A 22,658-nucleotide genomic window follows, 5' to 3' on the forward strand; every position below is an offset into this window, starting at 1 on the left:
AGTTTGGGAAGAATTTAGTTCTCTTGTAAGCCATGGGTCAAGTTGTGCCACCCCTACAACGGTTTAGGAGCTGGAATGAGAGGGAATTTTGAGTGAACATGTTAGGGATTAGGGATAATAAGCCTTCTCTGCTGTTAATTCATCAGTTTGCTGCCTTGTTAGAATTCTTGGTGCTTGGGTAGGGTTGCTAGCTGAAACTGCTTTTTCTTCTCATGCATTACTGTTGTTTTGGAAACATTTGAGAGGTTGTGAGGATTAGAGAGGAAAGAGATGTCTCCATCTTGTTAGTCACATGACTAAGAATATATGATCAGATTTTGATACAAATTTCTTTATATTCCTGTTGAAAGAAATCGAAAAAAAAATTTTCCTCTGGGGGGGAGGTTTTTCCAATGTAGCATCCCCCTCTTGGCCTACTTCTCCATATCATATTTACAGGTTGGGTGACCATGGGGTCAACAACCCCAGGTATTTGTGAGTCCACACTCATGGATCCAAACCATTTGACACAACTAGTTTAAAGCAAAAAAACAATTAGAACATGAACCTTTTGACTATAAATATGAGGCACATTTTCCCACAAATATACACAGAGTCAACGGGAAGAGTGGGCCCATGCAAAGTATGCTAGTTGAAAGATACATATAAGGAATGTATATTCCTTGGCCAAGACAACTCAAGTCTCTGCCACTTCAAGACCCTGACTTCTTTTCTCTTATTGTGAAATTTCCACATTACTCTTTAAAAATGTTTTAAAATTTATTTTATTTTTAATTTATGGAATAAAACAACCATTTCCATAATACAGTATAATAAAAAAAAAGATAGGACATGAAACTGGAAATCTATTATGTACAGTTTGCTATTCCTTTTAAATAACTTTAAATAAACTTTAAAAAAGTTATCATGTAAATATCTTTTTTTATTCCCCCCCAACCCTAGAGATGGCTATTAGACCCAAATATGCATATTTATAAAATCATTCTATAATCTATTTATCAATTTTTTCTCTTTATGCAGATAGTGTCTTCTTTCACATGCCTTTTGTAGTTAACCTGGGTGTTTATAATAGTCAAAATGTTACTTTTTCTGGTAACAGTATCTTTGCTGGCCAGTTCTTACAATTGTATTACCTGGGGCTGCTTTTCTCCTTAGCTCAACTTCTGACAGCAGAGATGACTCTCACTCTATTTAAAGTAGAACTGGCTAGATTGCTTTTTTTATATCAAAGCAAGGGACATGACTAATCTAGACCTTGCTTGCCTGGCATCATTTGCCTTCATCATATAAGCAAGCACCCTAAATAGTCTCAGGTTGATTAAAAGTGTTGATGTTAACTAAGGGAGTTAAAAATGTAAAGCTTTATTTACATTTGCATTACAAACAGTGAATGAGACCCTCCCAAGTTTTGGAACCTTTATTATCTGTGAATAGGACACATAGGGTGATCATTTTATGTCTGAAATGGGAAAAGTTTAAAAATCTAAGACCCTTATACTAGCATGTCTGAAACAATGACTTATGGACTCAGCACTTGAAGAGTACCAATCTATGCTTTTTACTTCTACAATCATTGAATTCTGTTCACAGCTTCCTTGTATCATAAATTATCCTTAATTTGGTAAATAATCAAGTAAGAAGGAGCCACTCAATACGTAATAACAATAACAGGGGAAAGAAACCAAATAGACATGGCTCAGACTCCTTGCTTTATGATGAAGATTCCATAGACATAATGGTGGTTAAGAGAGGGATTATTGGCTTTTTATTTGTTTTTTTCCCCCCCATTGAGTTGAATCCTTGGAAAAAAAAAGATGATCTTAGAAAGATTCTAGATATAGATCTCTAAAAGGATAAGGGCCCTGAAATTATAAATATTCCTTTTTAAAAAAAAAAGAATGTGGAATTGAGAATGGAAACATGTTTCTGAGTATACAATTACATATTCAGCAGGTGGCAGCAGAGCTAGATATTCTGGGTGATGAGAATGCTACTTGAAATTTGGGGATCATCTCATAGAAATCTTAGCCATACTTGCTCCATAAATCAGATTATTAGGTCACTGTCACAAAGGATAACAGTTTCTCTCTCCCATTAAATAGGCTATGTCTCTCTGAGGAATAAGGTGTTTGTTGGAGGAGACTTGCAAATCTCTTATTGTGAACTGTGACTTTTCATAACTCAATTTCTCCACCTAAAAGATTTAAAAAAGTATATGAGCTATTCCTATTAATGCAATGAGTGAGTATAACTGAAACTATGGGTAAATAATTTAGGTGAAATGTAATCCTAGGTAAAAGGAGATGAAAAGTTGAGTTAGGAAGCAATAGAGTGCCAAGGATAAGGAAAAGAGACCCTGAGAAGAAACAGATTCACAAACGCTATTCAATCTGTTGGTCATTGGAAATGGAAGATGTTTGAGGAGCTCTGACAATTAGAAACGGGCCTAAAATCAATTAGAAATTTATTAGGAGGGCAGAAAAGCCTACACATGCATCCAACTGTTTAGTTATTAAGTGTGTGGGGTCATTGACACTGAGTCAAAACCATCAGTTCTGGGAGTCTCAGTGTCAACAACATTCCCCAGTCCTTTGGAACTAGTTCTAAGAGAACTTTCCAAAGTTCAGGAAAGAAACTTCTCACTGCATCTTCTTCTTCCTCTTTTTGAATAGAGCAAGACATGCAAATTGGGTCCCTCCCTACTGGGATGAAAAGCAGCCCCAAACCTCTACCTATACGTCCTGTGGGAGACAACCTCAAGTGCTCTCTGTTCTTCTCCTGCAGAGGACTAACCTGGAAACTCACCATGAAATTTAGGCTGAACTGCATTTTCCTTCTGACCATTTTCCAAGGTAGTTTTATGGAGAGGAAGGGACAATGTGAAGTGGTGACTTCATGTGACTATTGACTTTAATGCAATGTCTCTGTGTTGCAGGTGTCCAGTGTGATGTGCAGCTGGTGGAGTCTGGGGGAGATGTGATACAGCCTGGTGGATCTCTTAGTCTCTCCTGCAAAGGTTCTGGATTTACTTTCAGCGACTACGCAATATGCACTGGGTCCGCCAGGCTTCAGGAAAGGGACTGGAATGGGTTGCAAGAATTAGCACTAGTGTAAGTAGCACATACTATGCAGACTCTGTGAAAGGCCGATTCACCATCTCCAGAGATAATGGCAACAGCATGTTATATCTACAAATGACTTCCCTTCAGACTGAGGATACAGCTGTGTATTACTGCACAAGAGGCACAGCGAGGAAAAGGAATGTGGTACCTGATAAAAAACTTCCCCTGCCAGGAGGTGAAGTCTCAGTGAGGCAAGAAGGGGACTGAGCTCATGATGCACAAAGTAAAAGATGCCTATATCCAGGAACAGGTATAGTGAATTTCTATTTATGGCTTGTAGTGTTTTTTCTTCTATTCCAGGAGAAAGCAACTTTTCCAGTAGCTAGCTACCATTCTTAATGCCTCACTCTCAGTCCCACCTGTACCCCATAGTCAATTGGTAGTTAGGTATTGTCCATTCTGCTTTTATCAGAAATCTACTGTACTCTACCTTCTTTCCTCAAGGTACTCCAACCACCCTGAGTTAGGCCTTTACCAACTCATACCTGGACTATTATACTAGCCTTAGTATTCTCTTCACTCCAGTGCACAGGAAACTGAGGTATTAATATCACCTTCCTAAAACATAGATCTGACAATTTTCTCCAAAGTTCTGGTGAATCCAGAATAAAACGTAAGTTCTGATTTGGCTTTTAAATCCTTTTGTGGCATGGCTCCTTCCTGTGTTATTCTACCTTAGTGTTTTCCACATGCTCATCAATCCAATGACACTGATCTCCTTGCTGTTCCTTTCACAACAGATTCCATCTCTCTACTGTGTATTTTCACTGGCTGGAATGCTTCTCCTCCTCATCCCTGCCTCCTGGCCCCCTTGACCTCCTTGAATCTTACTTAAAATACTCCCCATGTTCTACTTTCCCTATCCTCTTTAATTCCACTTTTATGCTGCATATATACAGATACACACACACACAGATATAGATAAATAGATAGTGAATTATTATTTCACTATTGTCTCTCTGAATAAGAGTGACCTCCTTAAACACAGGCACAATTTTTTGCCTTTCTTTATATCCCCAGTACTTAGCGCTGTGCTTGGCACATAGTTTCCTACAAAAATACTTCTTTCTGATTTGACCTTCTGTTCCTTTTTGAATTTGGCTCTCCCAAATTGCTGAGCTTTGTTCTATTTCTCATTTCCATGTTATATACATAATGAGTAAATTCTCCAACATTTTAACATGTCCATATGAGGTATAACAAATTATTGAGTATTGTTATGAATTAAATTTAACAAAAAGGCAAATTAAGGCACCTTTTTCTAAGGAAGAATACATTCTATTATCAAGGCTCGTAACCTGAGAACAAGGTGGGTCAACAACTGCCTCAGTCTCCAGCCAAAGATCCCAAGCAAAAAACAGCTCTCCTTGTATAGATTTTGGCTAGTACAGAACAAAGAACAGAACAGTACAGGTGACATGAAGGGCATGGGGTCAACATGACTTTTTTACATAGGTGAAGTGTAGGGAACAACATGATTGTTTGGAAATTTGGAGTGGGGCCTAACACCAACCCTCCTTCTTTCCCATTTATGACTAAGAAGTGGTTATTTGAGTCTACTTTCATGTTAGAAGATAGTGGTCTAGACTTCTTCGGATAGCAAACCAGATAGCCCTGAAGGATAGTGTGGTAGTGTAAAGATATTACGCCAAATTCCCTCATGGCAAACCATATTCCCTCAGGGTTAGCAGAATTCCTTCAGGCAAAAATACACACTGATTAGCAAGAGAACTGGATTTCAAAACTTAATACCTTACAGGTCAGGTGAATTCTAACTAAGTTGAGAGACATAGAACCATAACTAAGTACTCAGTTATAGGGCATAATCAATTAATTGTAAATAAGATAAATGAGAAAATGATACAGGATCCATTTTAATCTTCTCAGTATTATATGCATACAGCCACATCACATGCATTATGCATAGATTAAAAATGCTTTTACATAGAGACTAAAGAGTGTCCCACTCACAACTTGTAATCAAGTATAAAAAAAAAGTGTTTATAGCTTTAGCTGATGTAAGTAATTTCATTAATCAACCTGAGAGGATTTTTAGGCTTGAAGTATGAAAGGAACTGACTCTACATGAGGAATTTGTAGGGACTGGCTAACCAACAGAATCCCAAAACTGTTAAAGCAAAGGGGTAAACCCTGCTCAAATGAAGTATTAAAAAGGATTTAAATTCATTTTTAAAAGTAAGGAAATTCTAGTTGCTATTCTCAGGGGCCTTCTTACCCTGATACCTGAGATTTTTGTACTGAACAGCAATTAGTCACTGCCTCGTCAGCAAGGTTGACTCCATTGGCACCAGAACAGAAACGTTTAGAAAAGATTTTCAATGTAGTCATCATTGCCGACATCCTGGAAAGTGAGGATTCAGCTCGTGTAAACTTAATGAAAAGAACTGTGCTTGGTGTCTTGTTTACCAAACTCCATTTCTGATCACCCATTCAGTATTCAAAATGTCTGTTCATGGATGTAGATATTCTGGTACTGACAAACATTGATGAGCTTTAAAATTTAATATTATTATTTTTGCACTTAATAGTATTTTATGTTTTCCAATTGCATGTAAAGATTGTTTTCAACATTCATTTTTACAAGATTTTTAATTCTGAATTTTTCTCCCTCCCTCCTTTGTAAGATATACAAGCATGTTAAATATATGTTCACATTAGTCATATTATGAAAGAAGAATCAGAACAAGAGGGAAACACTAGGAGAAAGAAAAAAAATAGTTAAAATAGTATGCTTTGATCTGCATTCAGACTCCATAGTTCTTTCTCTGGAGTTGGATACCATGATTCATCTTGAGTCCTTTGGAAATATTTTGGATCATTGTGTTGCTGACAAAGCTAAGTCCATCATAGCTGATCATCAAACAATTATAGCTGTTACTGTGTACAACTTTCTTCTGGTTCTGCTCACTTTACTTTGTATCAGTTCAACTAAGTGTTTCAGATTTTCCTGAAATCATCTTGTTTGTTATTTCTTACAGCACAATAATATTCTGTCACAATCATGTATCACAGCTTATTTAGCCATTCCCCACTTCATACATATCACCTCAATTTCCATTTCTTGGCCACAACATAAGGATACCCTTTGATCCAACAATACCACTGCTAGGTCTATATCCAATGAGAATGAAAAAAGGGGAAAGGACCTACTTGTAAAATTTAACTATGTTCTACATAATGTATGGAATTTTTCTTTCTTTTCTAAAGATTATGAAGCAGCGACTGAAAAATGAAAATACAAGTCCTGTGCCAGTGAAGGAAAAAAACATACAAAATTGACATAGTTCAGATTCTATGCATTATACAAGATTTCACAATCCCAATGGCTGATGTGAAAATAATTTGTTTTTATGGAAAGGTCCTAATGGACCTTGGAAACCCTTACCCTTACTTTCCTATCTTCACCCCTTTTCCCTCATAGAATAAGAGCACTGACCCACCCCCTTTCCTACTCAGTACAAAACAAAGGCAAGGTAAATAAGAGCAGGGAAAAGATACTCTATTTCCTGAGGACATAGTGATGGCAGACTTGGGAGCTCTGAGTAAGGAGAGTGGTGTCTTATTTGGAAGTTCAGTTCAAAATGCTCTGAAAGTGTAGAAGACAAACTCATGCCCACAAGGGCATAATGTGCTCAAAGTAAGTTGAGGGGGAGGTTATTATAAACTGCAAAGAGAATATAGTAGAAACTCTCTTTCTAAATGCTGTAGAAGAAGAAATGGGGAGTTGGTTTCTTGGGGTGCCTATGTCACTGTCCCACAATACATTATGGGCCTATATTAGAAACAGTATATGCCTTGAGATACAATGGAAGCTTTCTTGCATCTCTTGTCCATTTCATGCTTCATTTACTCTAGGTGGAAGAGAGATATGAGAGAACACATTTGGCAGTAGAGGTAAATAACAGGTGGATTCCAAAACTAAAAATGAGCAAAGGCACCAGAAGGAAACACAAGAGCCAATGGACAGGGGCAGAGATATAGAGGGAAAAGGTACCCATGAGCAGATTCAATTCAAAATCAAGGATAAGAGAGACTTAGGGTGCTTCCTTAATCAGAAATTGGAAGAGACTCCCTCAGAAAATATCAGTAATAGAAAAAACCTAATAAGCATTTTCTTGGTATTGAGAATAATTGGAGTGATGGGAAAGGACAGACCCTGTCTTTTGCATCATCAATGTTGCATATTCTTAGTGTCATAAAATGTTCTCCAGGGTTTTAGAACCAGTTCTAGAGGATCCTTCTCTTTGCAGATCAGGGAGAGACTAACCCCCAGGAGGTGGCAGCTGTTCTTCCTTTTATTGAAGGGATGTGGGAGATATCTTTACTTCTCCTGATTTATTTCTTGCCACTGGACCCAGATGGCTCTGGAGAAGAAAGTGAGTCTAGTGACTTTGCACAGTCCTCCACCACTTTAATCCAATTCACTTGCAAGTCTTGACATCTCCTTCCTGATGCCATGGTCCTCTTTGACAATGAAGGAGAAACAAGAAGAATGAAGAGTGGAGGACATGCAAACTTCTTTTTCCCTTGGTATGAAAACCAGCCAAATCCTCTAGCTCTAGGAGAGGAACTTCAGTCTTGTGTGGCTTCTCTTTAATCCTGATGACTGACCCTGTAGAGCCTCCACACTGGGATTTGAGCTGAATTGGATTTTTTAAAAAAATATATTTCACATTCAAGTCACAGAGAAACAAGCATTTCCACAACACAGCACAATAAAAAAGATGTTTGCATATAAAACTGCAACTCTACCATGTACAACATGCTGTTCCTTATCTCTTTTGATAAGATATATTTTTGCTTTTCTTTTGTCTGAGATCAGGATTGCTACCCCTTTTTTTTAGTTCAGCTGAAGCATAGTATATTCTGCTCCAACCTTTTACCTTTACCTTGTGTGTGTCACTGTTTTTCAAATGTGTTTCCTGTAAAGAACATATTGTAGGACTATGGTTTTTAATCCATTCTGCTCTTCATTTCTGTTTTATGGGAGAGTTCATCCCATTCACATTCACAGTTATGATTACCATCTGTGTCTTTTTCTCCATCTCTTTTTCCCCCTGTTTTTGCTTCCTTTTCTCTCCTTTCTTCTTCCCCCCCACTAGTGTTTTGCTTTCGACCACTGTCTTTCAGTCCCTCGTCCCTTCTATTAGCCCTTTCCCTTTTCTTCCCCTTTACCCTTACTGTTTCTTCCCTCCCTTTTATCCCCCTCCTTTTCTTTCCCCTTTCCCCTCCTACTGCCTATAGGGCAAGTTAGATTTCTATACCTAACTGATTATGTTATTTGTTTCTTGAGATAAATCTGATGAGAGTAAGTTCAAATAATGCTCACCCCCTCCTTTCTTTCCCTCTGCTGTAATAGGTTTTTGTGTCTTTTCCTGTACTGTAATTTGCCCTTGTCTGCCTCCTCCTTTCTCAGCACATTTTCTTAGATCCAACCAATTGACTTACTTGGATCCATTTAACCCACTTGATTAGATTTTTTTTTATCATTACATCAAAGCCAACTTATATCTACCCCCCCTTTATGTATACTCCTTTAACATGGTGTAATAACCATACAGTTCTCAAGAGTTGTAAGTGTCATTCTCCCTTGTAGGGATGTAGACAATTTGCCCTTATTAACATCATATTACATCTTTCTGTCACATTTACCTTTTTATGTCTCTCTTGAATCTTGTACTTGAAGATCAAATTTTTTGTTGAGCTCTGCCAAAAATACATATGGTTTCTCTTTATTTTAATTTCATCACTTCCCCGCTCGAGATGACAGGTATGTTTTATCTTCAGTTCTCTGGATTCATGTGGTATTTACGTGAATTCTAAAGTCTTTCAAAATTATTTTTCTCTATACTGGTGTTGTTAGTGGATAAGTTGTTCTCCTAGTACTACTCCTCTCTGCAGCAGTTCATAGATGTCTTCCCAGTTTTTCCTGAACCTGTCCATTTCATCAGTTCTTGTGCAACAATCATATTCCATTATATTAATATCCCATGATTTGTTTAGAAGAACAAGTCCTTACTTCCCTATGTAAATGTTTGTTAATGTAATAATAAAAATTATACTTACACTATTATTATTATGTATATTCTTCATCCACATAATTTCTTATTGCACAGTAACATTCTATTATGCTCATGTTCCAGAATTTATTAAGCATTTGTTTAATTAATGTACAGCTACTTTGTTTCCCATTCTTTGCAATTTTTTTTCTTTGATCAAATCAGGAGCTTCTTCTTTGACACCTCATATTTTCCCCTCTACCAAGTACTGGGTTTTTCAAACACTAAATTCTATTATTTCTGATTCTCTTGTGTTGTCTGTTCCAGTATTTTCTCAATTTTTTAAACAATATAAAGTTATTTGATGACTCTTGCCTTATTTGAGGTGAGGAGGACATGCTATTCTTTCTTGTCTACTTCTTTTAATAATGTCCATTGATATTCTTGATCTTTTGCTTTTCCAAATAAATTTTGTTATCATTTTATCAAGATCTATAATGTATCATTTTGGTCATTTGATTGCATCAAAAGGGTATAGTAATTTTGACATGTTGTCATTTTTATTATATTAACAGGGCCTTTCAAAGAGCATTCAATATTCTTCCGTCCATTTACATTGTTATTTATTTCTTTAAGGGACATTTTGTAATTTGAATGTATATGGGTCTTTTGTGTAGTTTGGTAGGTTGCTTCCAAGATATTTTATGCATTTTGTACTTATTTGGATTGGAATTACTTTTTTCATTATTGCTTATTAGTTTTTGTTTTAATTTTACTATTAGGGAGTTTTAAAGTTTCTGTTTTGTTTTAAGGAAAAGAGTTTTAATTCAATCAATTATCTTAGTGGAAAGAAACTTTGGACTATGTTGTGTTAACTAAAAAGGAAGTCCATTTTTGCTTAGGTTCATTATTTACTTATGTATATTATTTAATTTGGGATAAACACATATGTGGGGCATGTCCCAGAGTACAGATGTGTTTTATAGACCACTTATCTCCAATTATACTTAGGAGAGAATTAGAATTAATTGCAATTGAAGTGGAAAATTAATTGGATTAAAATTTTTTTGAAAAAGAAAGATCAGATGGATATATATATATATATGTAATGTGGAAAGGTTTTCAGAATCCTACCTTCTATAATATTTAAAAATATTTAAATTTGGAATTCTGAATTATTTGAACTTTTATTTTAATATTGTATTCCATTTACATGTAAATTCTTTTGCATTCATTTTTAAAAAATTTAACTTCCAACTTCCTTCCCTCCCCTCTTTCACCCTTCAATGACAAGAAGGCAAGGCAAGATGCAAATCATATTTCCATATTAGAAATGTTAAAAACAAAACACAGACTAAAACAAGAACCTGGAAGAAACATAAAGTTTAAAGAAGTATGCTTTGATCTACATTTATATTTATTTAATTAATTCTTTGGAGGTGAATAGCATTTCTCATCATAAGTGCTTGGGAATTGTCTTGGATCATTTTATTGCTGAGAATAGCTAAGTCATTCATAGTTGATCATCATACAATACTGCAGTTACTGTGGATAGTGTTGGTGTGGTTCTTCTCATTTCTTTTTGCAACAGTTTATGTAAGTCTTCTATTCCCAAAATGATATTAAACTGTGCATACCCTTTTATCCGGTAATACTAGTACTAAGTTTATATCCCAAATAGATAAAAAACAAAAGAAAACAAAAAAAAGGAAATGATCCTTTATGTACAACAATATTTATATCAGCTTTTTTTGTGGTGGCAAAGAATTGGAAATTGAGGTGATGCCCATCAACTGGAGAATGATTAGACAATTTGTGGTATAAGATTGCGGTGGAATACTATTTTGCAATGAGAAATGGGGAGGAAGATGATTTCAGAAAAACCTGTAACAAATTTCTCTCTAGAATATTTGAATCAGTTAAAAACTCTACCAAGAGTGCTTCAGTGTGCCAATTTTCTCAGATCTCCTCCAAGATATTTCATTTACCTTATTAGCCAATCCAATAGGTGTGAGGTGGTACTTTAGAGTAGTTTTAATTTACATTTCTCTAATCAATAGTGATTTAGAGTATTTTTAAATGAGTATTGATTTCTTTGATTCCAAACTGCGTGTTCATATCTTTAAGCTTTTATCAATTGGGTAACAATTTGTATTCTTAGTCATTCATAGCTCACTGCTTATTTGAGAAGTGACACTTTGATTAAAAAGAGATTTCTTTAAATTTTTCACAATTCTTTCCCTTCATCAATAATGATAAAGTTCAGAGTAAGAAGTAGCATTTTGCCATGTAGGAATGTCGACAGTTTAACCGTAATTGAATTACTTATGATCTTTCTTTCACACTTACCTTTTAAGCTTCTCTCAAATTTCGTATTTGAAAATCAATTCTTAAATTCAGCTGTGGTCCTTTGATCAGCAATGGTTGAAAGTCCTCTATTTCATTAAATTCCATTTCCCCCTGAAGTTATGCTGGACAGGTGATTCTTCACTGTAATCCTAACTCGTTTGCTCTCTAGAACATCATATCCCAAGCTGTCTGATTCCTTAATGTAGAAGCAGCTAAACCTTATGTGATCCCTACTGAGGCTTCACATTATTTGAATTGCCTTTTTTTCTGGCTGCTTACAATATTTTCCGTTCACGTGAGACCTCTGGAATTTGGCTATAACAATCTTTTTAATTTTCATTTGTGATATCTTTGAGGAGGTGAAGGGCAGATTCTTTCAATTTGTATTTTACCTCTGATTCAAGATATGAAGGCAATTTTCCTTGATAGTGCCTAGAAATATAATGTCTAGGCTCTTCTTTTAATCATGTCTTTAAAGTAGTGAAATAAAGCTTAAATTTTTTTCCTGTATTTTAAAAGTCAGTTGTTTTTCAGATGAGATATTTTACATTTTTTCCTATTTTTTCATTCTTTGGATTTTGTTTTATTGTTTCTTGATGTTTCATGGAGTTATTACCTTCCACGTGCCCAATCCTAATTTTTTAAGGAAGTATTTTCTTTTACTGAATTCTTGTGCTGCCTGTTCCATTTAGCCAATTCTATTTTTTAAGAATCTAGTTTCTGCAACAAATTCAGTACATTTTTTTCCCATATGTCCAATTCTTTAAAAAATTCATGTTTTTTTGAATACACATGCACACACATACATGCATACGTGCATGTATATTTCCATTTGGTTGATTGGCTTTTTAAGGAGTCCTCTTCAGTTGATTTTTGTGCCTCTTTTATTCATTCTGGTTTTTAATGTTTTTTTTTTTTTCCCAGGATTTTACCCCATCTAAAGAATACCAGATGCTGAGTGAAGTGAGATTGAAGGACCTTCTGTTGTTTTGGGAAGTCAGGCTTCAAAGTACTGACCAGACATGATTCTTTGGATACAGTAAAAGCAATGATTAGAGGAAAACATGTCTTAAATGCTTATGTCAACAAAGTAGAGAAAGAATAGACTAATGAATATGTGATGCAATTAAAAAAAGTAGAAAAAGAACAACATAAAAATCTCCAAATAAAAACTCAATTGGAAATCCTAAAAATTAATGGTGAGATTACTAGAACTGAGAGTAAAAAACATGCAATTAATAAATAAAACTAGGAGTTGATTTTATGAAAAAAACAAAGTAGATAAAGAATTAGTTAATTTGATTTAAAAAGAGAAGAAAACTAAATCAGTGGTGATGAGGGTTGAGAGGTTGGGACCCCTGAAAAAAACAAAGTAAAAAATGGGTCATCTGGAATGAATTCAGAAATTCAAGCAGTCTTAGGTCAACTTGCCAAAAGTTTATTCTTATGCTTTTCAGCGGGCAAGGATTCTTAAGGAACCTGCAATCTTAAAACAGTATAGCTAAAGTTTATAGAGTATATATATATAGTATACTAAAGTTTATGTAGTATAACATACAACAAGACATGTGTACAACAAGCTAACTAGGTAATTGAGGGAGGAATTAGGGAGTGGTTAAGGAGTGGTCAGTTCTTAAAGAAACATGCACTTCTATCTACTGCACAGGCATTTTACTCAGAGTTCACTGGGAAAAACCCACAAGGTGGGCCACATGGAGGTGTGGTTTTAGGCCTGCTACCTCACTAAGTTAACTAGAGCTCAGGGGTAACTGAGAGTTTTCCAGTCTGCCACCAATCAAGGTCTTGTTTGACAAGATAGATGTACGGAGTATACATATGTCTTAGGTGTAGAATACAGTTAATGAGGAGCCTAGGACTTAGATAATGAGGTAGGGTGGTAAGAGATAGTCCAGTGAATGAAAATATCTTTATGACCCAGTGCAAAGCCAGTTCAAGGTAATAAATCCTTCAGGGGCTGTTTGGAACTGCACCAGGGAGAGAGATAAGGGTCTTGCTGGGGCCCACTCATGAGTAATTGTTAGGCACAGGGTCCTTGGGCTGGGGAGAAACTGTCAGGGACAGTGTTTCTGAGGCTAGGGAGAAATTAGGGTCCAAGTACAAGCACCCAAACACCAGCACCCAAGCACCCCAACAACTAGTATCAAAAGTGAAAATGTGAATATACAACTAATGAAGATGAACTTAATTATAAGGAGCTATTTTGCCAAATTATATGAAAATAAATTTAACAATTTAAGTGAAATGGAAGGATATTTACAAAAATGTAAATTGCCTCAATTAGCAGAAAAACAAATAGAATATCTAAATAGACGTATTTTTCAAAAAGAAATTGAACAGGCCATAAATGAACTTTCGAAGAGAAAAGCGTCAGGACCAGATGGATTTACAAGTGAAATCTACCAAACCTTTAAAGATCAATTAATTCCAATTTTAAATCAATTATTTAGAGTAATGCATAAAGAAGAGATCTTACCAAATTCCTTTTATTAAACAAAGATGATACTGATACCTAAACCAAGAAGGGTAAAAACAGAGAAAGAAAATTATACGTCAATTTACTTAATGAATGTGGATGCAAAATACTAAATACAATTAGGACACTAATTCATTCTTGGTGGAATTATGAACTCATTCAACCATTTGGGAACCAATCTGGATTTATGCCCAAAGAGTTATTAAACTATATCCTTTGGCCTAGCAATACCTCTGTCTGGTGTATTTCTGAAGATAATTAAGGAAAAGGAAAAGAATCTATGCATCTCAAATATTTATAGTAGCTCTCTTTGTGGTGGCAAAGAACTGGAAATTGCAAGGATACACATCACTTGGGGAACTGCTGAACAAATTGTGGTATATGATTGTGATGGAATACTATTCTGCTGTAAGAAATGATAAGCCTCATGGTTTTAGAAAAAAGATGGAAAGACTTGCATAAAATAATGAAGAGTGAAATGAGCAGAAGCAAGAGAATGTATACAGTAACACCAAAATGGTTTTAAGAACAACTTTGAGCAAATAAGTTATTTTGTCTATTATAAATACCTAAAATCACTCTAAAGGACATATGTAGAAATATGCCATCTTCATCTAGAAAAAGAACAGATGTATAGAATAATTTTACATATGTTTACTTTTTTGTGTCTAATGATAGCTACCTCTAGGGTGGAGAGGGAAGAAGAAAAGGAAAAGAAATTTAAAAAAAAGAAAGAAATCTACATGATAAAAAAGAACCAGAGGGCTAAATAAAATTAGAAAAAAATACAGTGGTCATCTCTTGAAAGAAAACCCCACATTAAAACTTCCAGGAATATTATAGCCAAAATCCAGAGCTTCCAGGTAAAGGGAAAAAAAATTGTACAAGTAACCAGAAAGAATTCAAATACTGAGGAGTCCAAGTCAGGATCACAAATGATTTAATAGCCACCACTATAAAGAAGTGGAAAGCTTGGAATAAAGTATTCCTAAAAGTTTACATCCAAGAACACCTTACTTCTCAAAACTGAATAAAACCCTAAATGAAAAAAAAATACGGATCTTTAAATAAACAGAGGACTTTAAAGAATTCATGATAGAAAGAACAGAGTCATGAAGAAACCCTGAAGGTCAAATACAGGAGTTAACAGAAACAAAAATGCAAACATGAATGAAAAATCTTGTTTCTCTGAAAACACCTCCTAGAGACACCCAGTGGATAAAGCCTTGGGCCTGGAATAAGGAAAACCTGAATTCAAAACTGCCCACAGACATCAGCTTTGTACGTCTGGGGTGAATCAGCTAATTGTTTTTTACCTTCGTTTGTTTAAGTATAAAGTGGGGTTAATAACAGCACCTTTAACATAAGATTGTTGTTAGGATAAAAAGAGACATTTGTAAAAATCAGTTAACACAATTCTGGGAATATAATAGGCCCTGTATGAATGCCTACTACCTTCTCCCCTCTCCCTGTCTTCCCTTCTCCTTTTACCATAAACATACCAAGGACAAACTTCTTACATGTAAATAGGGGGAGGTTGTGTCCCTATGGAGGAAGTCTAATTAGAGAGAAGGTGAGAGTGGTTCTGTTATGTCTTAATGATCCTAAGAGAAGAATGGAAAGGGGAAGAAGAATATTCACACAAGGGAGAAAGGGAATGAAAGGTTAGAGAAAATCATGTCACAAGTAACTATTTCTATAAACAAAACCACCTGACCCTTGTCCCTTATTTTCAGGTGAAGTGTCTAAATAAAGGAAGGAAACTCAGACACACACACAGAGTTGAGTACAAAATGTTAGATGTTCTGAGTGAAAACGTCAGAAAACAGATTAGAGAGGGTTGAGGAGTGCCTTAAAGGAAGGTATCAGGTATATACTTTTCCTAGAAGTTAGTGAAAGGGAAAACATTTGGAAAGATAGCTTGAAGATAACAGAGGGTGAGAGAGCCTTTTCAGGCTTGAGAGGTCAAGATATATTTCGTAAGAACAGAAATTTAACTATATTCTACAAGCTGCTTTAAGTTGTTGTTTTTCCTATAAGATATGTAGCAATAATGGGGGAATTCAAATGCAGGAAGAAAAAAAAAACAGGAACAGAGAAAAGAAAAGCCAGGTCTTGCTTTACAATATTCGAAATTTGACAGTCTCCAAGGCTGATTGGAGGATAACCTGTGTAAAATTACAAACCAGCATTCTAATGGTCCCTGATGAGAATTACTTTTTCCTCAATAAGGAAAGTACGAGTGTAAAATGGACAGAAGACAGAAAAATGTTGTCTCAGCTGATGTCACTGTGTAGAGTAGGTGGCAGCAGACTTGGTTGCTCTGGGATGGAGGTCTCTGCAATCTGAGGTTCAGGCTATACCCTTTCCCCAGATTCTGTAGAAGATATAAATATTCCCCAGGGGATGTGGTGTCACTGTGTCATCACACACAATGAGTCCTGAGAAACAAAACATGGGACTTTTTGGAGCATCCTGGAGACTCAGGGGGCTTTCTCATGCCTGAACATTTTGTGTCTCAATTCCTCCAGCTCAGAGGGATGTGAGCTTGTATGTGCTGGTAAGTTTTTTAACCCCAGCTCTCCAGGGGACAAAAATGAATGCACTATGCACTTTTAAGTTTAATCTACATTATTAACATTCTTCCCCAACCTTTTTTTTTTGTCTAAACAATGTAAAAAATCAATTAAAGTCAAGCCCTGATTTTGGGTGTCTGCTGATTTCTGAAGTATAAGTGCTCACGTTAAAAACTTCTCAATGACCTCTCTCATGCTAACAAAGCATACCCTGCATACAAGAGATGGTGAATGGGTTTGGGGATACATAGTCCAGGTGGAATCCAACCACAAAACGACTGAACAAAAAGTAGCTCTACAAGCAAGCAGAAGGGGCAGGAGTAGGCTCAGAAATTCCACAAAAAGCATCCTAAGGTAGATTCAATATCTGCTGAAGATAAAAAATGACAAAAGCTTAGAGTGCTTTGCTGAGTAGAAATGGCATTGATATAAGCTGGGAAAATAACAGCAACATAGAAAAGCCTATTGAGCAATCTCTTGGGATTGAAGGTAGATTGGAGTGATGGAGAAGGATAGACACTGAGTCCTTACCAATAATATTTGGATTCTCAGTGTCACTAACCTTCCCCAGGATTTGAGGACTAATTTTGGGGGAAACTTCTCTGCAGCTCAGGGAGGGGACTCACCACAGTGGGAGGCAGTTGCTCTTCCTCACACTAACCAGAGGAAGACATGCAAATTGGGCTCCTCCCTCTAGGGATGAAAACCAGCAAAAACCTGTGTCAGCAGCTGTGGGAGAGGAGCTTTTCTTCTGTGTGGCCTTTCTCTACTGAAGATTGACCCTTTGGGGCCTGAACAATGGGTTTTGGACTGAATGGAATTTTCATTCTGACTCTTTTACAAGGTAGTTTTGTATTTTGTTTGTTTTTTGACCAAGGATACACTCTTTGAAGTGGTGTATTTGTGTGAGTATTATCTTAAATGATTCTGTTTGCAGGTGTCCATTGTGATGTTCAGCTGGTAGAGTCTGGGGGTGATCTGAGACAGCCTGGAGGATCTCTTTGCCTTTCCTGCAAACCTTCTGGATTCACCTTCAGCATCTGTTAGAGTAGCTGGGTCCACCAGGCTCCAGGGAAGGGGCTGGAGTGGCTCGCATCTATTTATAGTAATGTAGGAAAAGCATTCTATGTAGACTCTCTGAAAGCCAATTCACCACCTCCCCAGACTACAGCAATGACATGCTGAACCGGCAAATGAATTCCCTTAAAGCTGAGGACACAGCCGTGTAGTACTGTGCAAGAGACACAGCGAGAAAAAGTAGTATCAGACCAGACATAAACCTCCTCATTCAGACAGGTCACATGGAGACTGACTTAGAGAGGGAAGTCAACAACACACAGCACAAGCAGACCACTTAGAATTACCGCTGAAGCATGAGGCTGAAAAATTTGAAGAATCAGGCTGACAAATTTTTCAGGGTCTGTGGTTTCTTTCTAAGTCACATTGAAAACATCTATCCCTTTCTGTCTGTCTATCTATATATGTATCTATCTATCTATGTATCTGTCTATCTATCTTATCTCCTTTGTGTTCCTGACAATCTTTCCTGTTTCTGTTGCCTGGGAGTATAGAGAGAAGATGTATTCTTTTAATGGTTTACATGTTTTGCCTATGGTGACTAATTTCTCTGTAACTTTCAAACATGAGACAGATTAAGAATTATCAAACATTTGCTATGCATTCCACAGCAGTTTGTATACACCATGCATGTGGAAAATACACCTATCTGTAGATACTTTTAAAATATATGTAAATATATATAGATATATATATATAGATATATATATATCTATCTATATATATTTATATGTCTATACTGTATATATGATCCTTTTAATGCATATGTATACAGATATATATGTATGCTGTTGTACCGAAAAATGGTGAGTGAGACCCAGACACAATTTGAAATGTGGATTTATTAGCATACGGCTGCAGGGAGTGCACACCCAGATGGAGCAGCCCTGCTCAGGGGTAGAGCTAGGGTTTATAAGGGTTTCTGCAAGGGCTAGAAGATAATTTACTTCAGGGTTGCGTGAGCAGTGTTACAGAAGCCAGAGCAAGCAGGAATGGTACAGGTCAAAGATCACACAAACCAGACCAGGTGGCCTGGTCTCTGGTATAAACTATGATTATCTAAAGCAATTGTGTTGCAAGATTTCTACCCATTTGAATTGGAGGTATGTGCTGTACTGAGGTGTGCAAAAGGGAATTCCGACATTGTTTGGATTAAGCAGGAGTGAGGTCTGGGGGAAGATTAAGCAGTAATTCCTGTTTTTCAAGCTTTAAGGGCCCTAGTGTCCTACTGCCTGAAATAGTAAAATAATGTCCTTCATTACATTCCCCACTTCTTTTTGTATATGATTTAAAATCTTTAAACATAGAGTGTTAATCCAAAAATATCCCTAGGAGCTCATTTCTAGGATCCCTTACCGGAAATACCTTTACAGAGTTAAAAATCCAGTAGCCGGTTTATGAGACAAAGGCCTACAATCAGGGCAATCATTAGTAACAGGAGACGAGCCGCCAGTGGGGGAATCAGAGTGGTTAACCAAGGGGAGGCTCGGGATAGGCTCTGATACCAATTCTCGTTTCTCTCCCTTTCCCACTGTCTGTCTGCAATATTCTTCCTGACCAAAGGGAGACTTTCCTGTATCACCCTAGAGTTATTGGCATAGAAACAACAGCCTTCTCCCAGGGCAGCACATATTCCTCCCTGCCTGAGCAACAACAGATCCAGTCCCCTTCTGCTCTGAAGGACCATTTCAGCCACTGAGTCGACCTGTCTCTCAAGTTGTGTTATAGAATATTCCAAATGACTGAGGTCGACATCCACCTGTGTGCTTAGTTCCCGGTAACTTGCCTCTCCTCAGATTAAGGCAGTAGCTCCTACAGCGGTCCAACCCTTAAGACCTAATAGTCCGTAGGGACTGAGAAGCATGAGGATTTGAATGTCCCTCACACAAGGAGGGGAAAACAAATAGAGTCATGAAGGTGGTAGATGATGCAGACGCACTTGGAGTGGATTTGGACCTGGTATGGCTTCCTATTCTTCTTGTCCTGCAGATGGAGCCATCGCCTTCACTCTTCAGTGTTGAAGCCAGACAGGGATAGAGTCCACCTTTATGGCTGTTGGAGTGGTCAGGATCATGGTGTAGGGACCTTTCCTTTAGGTTCCAGGCCAGAGGCAGCTTACTTCTTGAGAAGGACTGAGTCTCCCAGGCTGAAAGCAGGTGCAGGGTCAGAAGTAGGGAAGGGTAGGGCATCTCAGACAGATTTCAGGAGAATCCTCTGTGTTTCCTGGAGCCCCTGCAGAAACTTAATTAGGGAAAAATTAGTGACATCCACCTGGAATTCTTCCCTTACCAAGGGAAGAATTGGCTGGGGTCTCCTGAACAGGATTTCAAAGGGTGTGAGCGCTAGTATATTGGGGGTACACTAGCTATGGAGCAAAGCTAGTGGAAGGACAGTAACCCAATTTTCCTGAGTTTCTAGGACCAATGTAGTGAGGAATTCCTTGAGCGTTCGGTTGGCACTTTCTACCTGACCTGAGCTCTTGGATGGTAGGCACAATGCAATTTCCATTCCATTCCCAGGGCTTTTGTTATTCCCTGAGATATCTTTGCAGTAAATGCTGTGCTGCTGTCATAACCTAGGCCAGTCGGGAGATGGAAGCATGGGATGAGGCTGTTCAGGATGTGTTTTACTACTACTATGGGTGTTTCATGTTTTACAGGGAAAGCCTTCATCCACCCTGAAAAACTATCCACAAAAACCAAAAGATACCTATGGCCTGCTGCTGGGGGTGTCACTTCTGTGAAATCAACTTCCCAATATTCTGCTGGCTGCAAACCTCATAGCCTGATCCCCATGGGGGTAATTTTTCCCTGTTTCGTGGTAACTTGTGCACATGTACGACACCGGGCATTTGCACTGGTCAGGAGATTGTCCAAGTGTGGGATAAAATACCGGTCTGTCAGTAGTAGGCCCATTTTATGTCCCCCTATGTGGGTAATCTGATGTAACCATGTGACCCATTCTCTTCCCAGTGCTTCTGGGACTTGTCCTTCAGGGAGGACCCACCATCCAAGTCATCTTACTGCCCCCCTTTTTGTTTTGCAAAGGAATCATCCCAGGATGAGTAGGAGGGTGGGAGTGCCTCGACAACAGGACATAAGGGGGTAACATAAGAGTCAGGTAGAACTTCCAGGGACACCTGTCTCGTAGCTGCAATGGCCATGCAATTTCCCACAGCCTCTGGAGAGTCCCCAGATTGATGACCAGGGCAATGAATGATGGACAGTTTAGCGGGTAGCCAGACAGCTTCTAATAAGGCCAGAATTTCCTCCTTGTTCTTAATAGTTTTTCCCGCTGAGGTAAGGAGACCCCGTTCACGGTATAAGGCTGCATGAACATGGGCTCTGGCGAAGGCATACTGGCTATCAGTATAAATATTTGCTGATTTCCCAGTAGCTAGTCATAAGGCTTGAGTCAGTGCAATGAGTTCAGCTTTTTGGACAGAAATGCCATGGGGCAGATGGGCGGACCACAGAACTGAAAGAGAAGGGGAAGAAACTACAGCAGCCCCAGCCCATGGGAAACCTGAATCAATGAAGCTACTCCCATCTGTGAAAAGGGTCATTTGGGATCCAAGTACAAGCACCCAAACATAAGCACCCAAACACCACATCATTACCCCCTTAAACAGATGGGACCAAAATCTTTTGGGGTTAGGGATGATGGTCTCAGCTTGTGAAATTGTTTCCTGCGGGGTTTGGGCGTAGAGCTGTCCCTGCCTCCTGGGGTCCCTCTGGTCAAGGAGTCAGTTCTCTAGCCAGTGTCTAGAACTTAGTCGATGCCAGGTCCAAGAGGTGGTGGGTTGTGGTCTCAGACAGATGTTGGTACCCAGTCTGAGCATTCATCTGGAAGTGGAGGGCACTGAGCCTAGAGGAGACAACTCTGGCAAGGAGATTAAGCAGACAATGGCCAAAAAGAAGTAAAAGGAATATAATCAGGAGTGGGACAAGAATAGTAGTTAACATAGAGAGAAACCAGGATCCCCAAGGAGAGGATGTACTGGTGTACTAAGGGTTGCTATGGATGTCTCACATCCAGGTGAATTTTTCTAGTCCTATTGACCTCCACCTATTGAGAGTTGTTAATATACGTACAGCAGGAGGTGTTGGCCAGGGCACAGACACCTCCACTAAGCAAGTAGATAATCCAAAGCTACCTGATTATCCAGGACCACATTTGCCAGGAAATTCAGAGGATGCTGAATGTCCTGGAAACTATAAGTGTGTCATTTGCCAATTGGTGAATGGTCCCTGTCACATTTGAAAGAATGAACTCATGTTGTAAATGTCCATACGAAGGCATGAGATACTCTGCTCCCTTTTAAGGTACCAGAGAACATTGCCCCAGAATCCACGCATCACTCTTGTTAGGGTGGAGGTGTTGGGTTTAGTAATATTGAAAATGGTCAGAGGTAGTGCCAAAAATCCAAGGAAGCACACACCAAAATCCTTATAAGGTGTTAAACACCAGGTGGCCAGAACAACAGTCCTGGGGTCCTGCCAAGGAGTGGCATTTTGCTTTACTTATTCCCCAGAATCCTCACCACCTGACCCACCCATCCCACAAAGGAAGCAGTATCCTTTAGGGGTACAGATGGGACCTGTTTATAACAGATACTGAGCATGGATGCCCCCATGGATCAGTAAGATTACATGCCAATATTACAGGTCAAAGAGAAACTTTCAAAAGATCACTAAGAGTGTTACAGCTAGAAGAGGGCAGTAACATTGTGTGTCAACTAGGAAGAGAAGGTAAAATGAGAAATACCTACTAGGAGAGTGGCGGGAGGAATTTAGTCATAGGTGCAAGTAGTCAGTGTTTCCTCAGAACAGTTGATACAGCTGGCAGAGGTAAAGTTCTGAGGACACATCACTGTAGGCATTACAGGTGGTGCAAGTAAAGAGGCCAGCAGAGACATTTACAATCCCTCCCCTGGCAAGGGTCTTTACCTGTATAGTGGCCATAGAACTTGTCTCCCAAGCAAGGGAATAATTCCCCATTGAGAAGCAGGGTGTTGAGA

General features: G+C 38.0%; 2 pseudogenes across 1 annotated transcript; both read left to right on the plus strand.

Moving 5' to 3' along the window:
• The first annotated feature begins 2,677 nt into the window (after positions 1-2,677).
• Positions 2,678-3,382, plus strand: LOC110220698 (immunoglobulin heavy variable 3-23-like; annotated as a pseudogene). The gene is made up of 2 exons (XR_013485482.1): positions 2,678-2,852; positions 2,936-3,382. The product of XR_013485482.1 is annotated as an immunoglobulin heavy variable 3-23-like (transcript).
• The window catches only part of LOC110204062 (glycogenin-1 pseudogene), a 50,348-nt pseudogene continuing 31,026 nt past the window's right edge, over positions 3,337-22,658 (plus strand).

This window comes from Phascolarctos cinereus, unplaced genomic scaffold (assembly GCF_003287225.1).
Source record: "Phascolarctos cinereus isolate Bilbo 61053 unplaced genomic scaffold, phaCin_HiC Scaffold_3;HRSCAF=262, whole genome shotgun sequence".
NCBI lineage: Eukaryota > Metazoa > Chordata > Mammalia > Diprotodontia > Phascolarctidae > Phascolarctos > Phascolarctos cinereus.